Source organism: Peromyscus californicus, unplaced genomic scaffold (genome assembly GCF_007827085.1).
Source record: "Peromyscus californicus insignis strain IS unplaced genomic scaffold, ASM782708v3 Scaffold_12__1_contigs__length_115047231, whole genome shotgun sequence".
Lineage (NCBI taxonomy): Eukaryota > Metazoa > Chordata > Mammalia > Rodentia > Cricetidae > Peromyscus > Peromyscus californicus.
In genome coordinates this window covers 38842321-38848385 of record NW_026294413.1, presented here as the reverse complement: position 1 = coordinate 38848385, position 6065 = coordinate 38842321, and the positions used below count along the sequence as shown (strand labels likewise).

The 6065-nt window shown below is 38.7% G+C and overlaps 1 non-coding gene across 1 annotated transcript; it reads left to right on the top strand.

The window, feature by feature from the left end:
- The first annotated feature begins 5031 nt into the window (after nucleotides 1-5031).
- Nucleotides 5032-5193, top strand: LOC128108109 (U1 spliceosomal RNA). Its single transcript, XR_008217321.1, has one exon. It is a non-coding gene; the product is annotated as a U1 spliceosomal RNA (small nuclear RNA).
- Nucleotides 5194-6065: the final 872 nt, after the last annotated feature.

The window sequence follows — 6065 nt, the reverse complement described above, 5'->3', positions numbered from 1 at the left end:
TAAATAATTAAAGATGTTACACTAACTTTTGGCATTCTCTCTTTCACCTTTTAACCTACCTTTCCAGCTGTCCATTCAGTCCAGCAAGCTGCCACCACAATCTCTGACCTTTGATCCCTTGCAAAAGCCCCTGGGTGCTCTCATCTTGTATTGTCTATGCCAATTTTCCATAGTGACCCAGCTTTGTGTGAGTCCAACCTCTTTTCTAATCACTATAAATTCTAACATCCATTGCTACTTATTATAAGTTTGAAAGACAAACAAAATAATCACTGATAAAATAAGGTATTATATGAAAATACACAATATAGTTTTATCAATACCTGTGTAATTCATCACACCTTTCTTCTCCAATAGGGTATTCTTATTGAACTAAGTTGTTTGTAAGAACTCTGAAAAACACCTGAAGCACTAAATATTTGACATTTGTCACATTGTAAGTTACTGAATGAACACACTACTAATTATAAGGTGAAATCTAAAGCTAAATCAATACAGAAGCCTCTATCTTTTTATACATCTGTAGAGGCTATACACACACATACACACACTAAAACCCTATATTTATTTTTTGGTCTAGCCTATCTGGTCATTATTTTTAGCTATTTATATACATAGTAGGAAAATTAATTTCATCAAATATAGAATGTTTTAATTAAGTCTTTCAGTTGTCTAAAAGTAACCCACCCACACAAGTTTTATTACATTGTCTAAAATTTGTCTATTATGCTCATTGAATTATTAAACTTCTACGGGCATGTAAAAGGGTCATCTGTACATAAATTTTACAAATTAGTTGAGATCATTTGGAAATTACATTATCATTAGAAAGCTTACTTTAAAGAGAATTTCAGACACTCACTTGAAAGAGCAAGAGATTAATAAATTCAAAATTAATTAGAAATGATTAAATAAAATACGTTACAAACAGAATGTTGACTTTCAATAACTTATTTGTCATTTGAGACAGTCTAATAAATAACATGCAAGTGTTTGCACACGCCATTTTAACAAAACAAAGCTAGAAAAATAATTTAGACAGTTGAATTAATCTTTACACAGAGTTGCTTCCTGAAGTTGGGAAATTTAGTATTCTTTCTTTCTTTCTTTCTTTCTTTCTTTCTTTCTTTCTTTCTTTCTTTCTTTCTTTTAGAGTATAAGGCACTTACATCATTTCTCTTTTTTCTTCCCTTCCTTCAAGTCCTTTCCTTGACCTCTTTCAAATTCATGGACTCCCAGGGCAGTGGTGTCACATGCCCATAATCCCAGCATTTGGGAGGCACAGGCAGGGGAATCTCTGTTGTTTTAACCTCAGCACAGTGGCTGCACCTTAATCAAGTGCTACTTAAGCCACCAATTGTGACTCTGCAGTTGTCAGCCCACTTCTCCGGCAGTGGCCCAACCACTCAGGCAGCAGCCTGGCAGGAATTTTGTTTCTGCAGGTGTTGGCTCTGCTGCTGCCACTAAAGATAGCTTTCACTAAATCTCTATTGTTCCATTTATGAAAAAAAACTCTATTAGTATGTAAAAATGAATAAAATACTTCTTAATAAAAATAAATAAATATAGATAGATAGATAGATAGATAAATCAATCAATCAATCAATCAATCTCAAGACACCAAGACTTGGGTGAAAACCTCCTAGCTCAGAGGTTGACTAGCACCTAGCTAACCTTCTCTCCTCGGGGCATCTCCCCAAAATAGCACCCTTTTGCTCCCTCAAACAAAAAAAAAAAATGCCTCACCACTCCAAATCTCTCCCTACTACTTCTGGTGTGTCCATCTCTTCCAAATGCCCTCTGATGCTCTATGATTACTTTCTGTTAACTAGCTGCTAATTCAGCCTCCTGACCCAAGGTTAATTTTATTTAATTAATGCAAATGCAAAGTCAGGGTTCACAGTATGATCGAATATCCCCCACCATCTCTATGAGTTCGAGGCCAGCCTGGTTTAAAAAATGAGTTCCAGAACAGCCAGGGCTGTTACACAAGAAACCTTGTTTCAGAAATAAAAACGGACTTTTTTACACACACACACACACACACACACACACATACACACACTCCTAAACATATCCTGTTCAATCTGTATAATGTCACTTGTATGGGTGTTTCCAGGGCTGACCATTTGGTTTTGATAACCAATTGTAGTCTCTTCCCTATTTAAGACTGTGTCTCTCGCTCTCGGCATCTTTTAGCTGCCTGCAGTTCTTTGTGCAGGATGAAGGCCTCATTTTCTTTTCCCATTGACTTTGGCATGTCCATTGTTGTTCTTGTTCAGCTCATGTTTGGGAAGTCATAATGACGACAATGTGTGGGTGTAGCGTCTGATGTGACAGCAGACACAGTCTCACAGCAAACTCCCTGGTCTTCCGGCACTTACAGCCTTTCTGACCCTCTTCTTCAATGTTTGACCCTTTTGTTCTTTTTCATAGTGAAGTTTTTGAGGGATGTTGTTAGAATATTTGGGCATTGGTCTACTACAAAAATGATACAAAACAGCTATTAGTTATATGAGCGTGTATTTAGTATAATTTTAAATTACATTTATGATGTTTCAGTCTTATACCTGAGAGATCTTGTGTCAAATTTTCAAAATATTACAATTATTTTCTCCTAATTGAAAAATCAAATCTTCTAGGCAACAAAAACAGCACCTAACCTCCATGCCTGGAACTGTAGATGAACTTATAAACACTTTGATTCCTGGCTTAACATTAACCCTGTCCTACTTTCCACAAGATTATCTTCCCAATGCCTAAACACTCACTGTTAGAAACTGATATTTGCTAATTAAGTAAGTAGCAAAAATTTGACCTTATAGAATTCACACTCATCTTTTTCAAAAACATTTAGAGGTAAAGAATAACTCCACTATCATGTATTTTAATATAGTAGGGGAGGTAGAACTCACACTCACAAAATTAATAGATGGGGCTTGGGAGATGGATTTGTGAGTAAGAGCATTTGTGCTACAAACATGAGAACATGAGTTTGAATGCCCAGCATCCATACAAAAAGCTGGACAATGCCATGTGTCTGTGATCCCCAATTTAAAGGACAGAGACAGGCTGATCCTGACAACTCCCTTGCTGAAAAAACAAGCTTCCAGTTCAGTTACCCACACTGGCAGAAAACAGTATGAAAAGCAGCCTTATTCTTGTTCTGAACTCTTCCCTCCCCCCCACACACATGCACACACACACACTCACACACACACAGCCACACACATAAACACACACAAACATGCACACACACACACATAAGTGATTGTGCTATGTATTATTAATGGTGATTGTGAGACAAAAAAACAAGTGGCACTAGACATGTCAGCTGAGGTATATTTTGAAATTTTATTTGGGTTTTTTAGTGAAGTTCTTTCAGAAGTTGGTGATGTTTAAACAAAGACTTTAAAAAGAGAAGATCATTGAGATGTAAGCAGAGGCCAAAGAGCAACTTCGCCAGTTGAAAAGCAACAAGAAACTGTCCCAGAAGGAGGACTGACAGGTGAGAAGAGCCATGGAGTCAAAGGGATAAACAAGTACTGTGGGGAAAGGTTTAATCCACTCCAACACAAAAAAATCTTCTGCAAGTAGGAGATGGCCTGGCTTGGTCTGAGGAACCATGGGAGACCAAGAAAGAAAAGCGCCGTCCAATCGGTGGGTCCTTCTACGCATCATACTGGAAATTGAAAGCAAGGGGACACTCAGGAGACCACAGAACTCATAGAGGCGCTGGTCACTAATCCAGGTAATAGAGTGCGCAAACTAGAGCTGCACGGATTAAAAATGGATCAAGAACAAGCCTGTGAGCTTGGCCTTGAGCAAGTGGAGTGTGGAAGAGCCCTCTGAGCTGGAAAAGAAAACAAAACAAAACCAAATGTCACGGGGAGGAATGAGGAATGTCATTCTTCAGTTTGAAATATGAAACTGTTTAGATGCCAGCTTAGTCAGACAAAAGAGGGACTTAAGTGGTTGAAAATTTTTTCAGAAATTCTGGGAAGGTCCAGTATACACTAGACTCTGTGTGCATACTGGGGGAGGGGTGCGCGCTGTATACGTATGAATATGTATATTTAGGAGCAGGTTATATGTGAAAGTAAAATATACTGAGAAAAACTTTACAATAGGATATAAATTCTTGTTTCATTAATTACTGTGAATAATTTGTTATGAAAGCCTACACAAGGATACCAAGAACTGTGGGTTGGGACATAGTTTTAATGGTAGAAAAATAAAGCACATACTTATTACAAAAATAAAAAAAAATATTATTAATCAATATATTGAAAAAAGGTAGACCATTTCTCTGATTTGTTATGCTACTACTGTGACATGCTTTTCCTGAGGAAATTTTGGTTCTCTTTTGGATTTCTTAGTCTCATTATTACAGAGTTTTAGAAGAAAACACACAAGGACTCTTGAAGAAATTTTATTAGTATTTGAGATAAAAACAATAGTAGAAACAAGCTGAAAATTGTCACTATGGCTGGCAGGTGGAGGAGAGGGGCTAGAGAAAAAGCCAAGCTTTTTCAGTTAGCCATGAAGGTCAGAGGAACATTGGGAAAGCTCAGAGTGTCAGAGAAAAATGATAAGCCATGGGAAATTTAGAAGCCAACCGATCGGCCTCTAAATCCCAGGGCACAGGATTTCTCTAGTGGCCTGTGAGTAGAAAGAGAAATAGAGACAGACAGCTTATTAAGAAAGAGAAAAATTATTAGTATTTCTTCCTTTCTTTCTCTCTCTCTCTCTCTCTCTCTCTCTCTCTCTCTCTCTCTCTCTCTCTCTCTCTCTCTCTCTCTTTCCTCTTCTTTTTTTATTGTTGTTGTTGTTTGTGGTGAGGTATGTGTGTGTGTGTGTGTGTGTGTGTGTGTGTGTGTGTGTGTGTGTGTGTGTGTGTTGCTGTTTGTTTAAAGTAGCCCTAGCTGGTCTAGAACTCTCTAAGCTATGTAAACAAGATTGACCTTGAATTTGTAGAGATCTGCCTACCTTCACCTTCAGGACATATAGATAGTTATCAAACTAGTACTGATACTTACCTGGCAGGGGAGACACCATGATCAAGCAGGTGGTTCTCCCAGGGCGAGGCTCAGCCATTGCACTTGGGGTGTGTTGACCCCTGCGATTTCCCCACATGCGGGAAACTCGACTGCGGAATTTGTGGTAGTGGGGACTGCGTCCGCGCTCTCCCCTGAAAGAAAAAAGAAAAAAAAAAAAAAAACAAAAAAAAAAAACTAGTACTGACCTAGGAGCTTCATCCCTAGTTGCCAGTTTTCACAGTGCTCTCAAGTGCTGTGCATCCTACCAAAGGAGAGACAAGTCATCAGTACTTGAGCCTAGCTGTAATCCCTGTGAGCTACAACTGGACAGCCAAGATCTCCATGGGTGAAATATTGACACAACTGTTATAGTCAACACATTTCTGATCACATTGAAAAGTTGCGCGTAGACGAATTTCTAAACAGTCTTACTAAATAAGAAACACAGAGTCAAATACAGGGGAGAAAGCCTTAGATATCAGAGAAATAGGAATAGCCACCAGCTAACCTTAGCTCACCACGCCACCATAGCTTCCCAAAAGAAGCAGCTTCTTCCTGTCTAACCTGCGCCTTTATTGCCATGCTGTTCTGCCTTCTCATTGGCTCTTAGCCCAGCCACCTCACTTCCTCATCACTGCCTGTCTGTACAGACCTCCAGGTCTCTATGGTTGGTACTAGGATTAAAAGTGCATGTCACCACACTTGCTGTGTCCTTGAACGCACAGAGACTCTGCCTGCCATGTGATCGGATTAAGGGCGTATGCTATCACTGCCTGATTTTTGTTTATGGCTGGCTATCTATGTCCTCTAATCTCCAGGCAAACTTTATTTATTAACACACAAATAAAACATCACTACATTTCAGCACAAATAAAATATCGCCACAGTTGCTCAACAAGATGGAGTCCATATCCTTGGTACCATTAAGCAAGCCACCGTCATAGGCATTAGGGAAGAGTGAACCTGGTATGATTATTCTGCTAATGGACATAATAATTAAGTTCTTATCATTTTACCCATAAACTA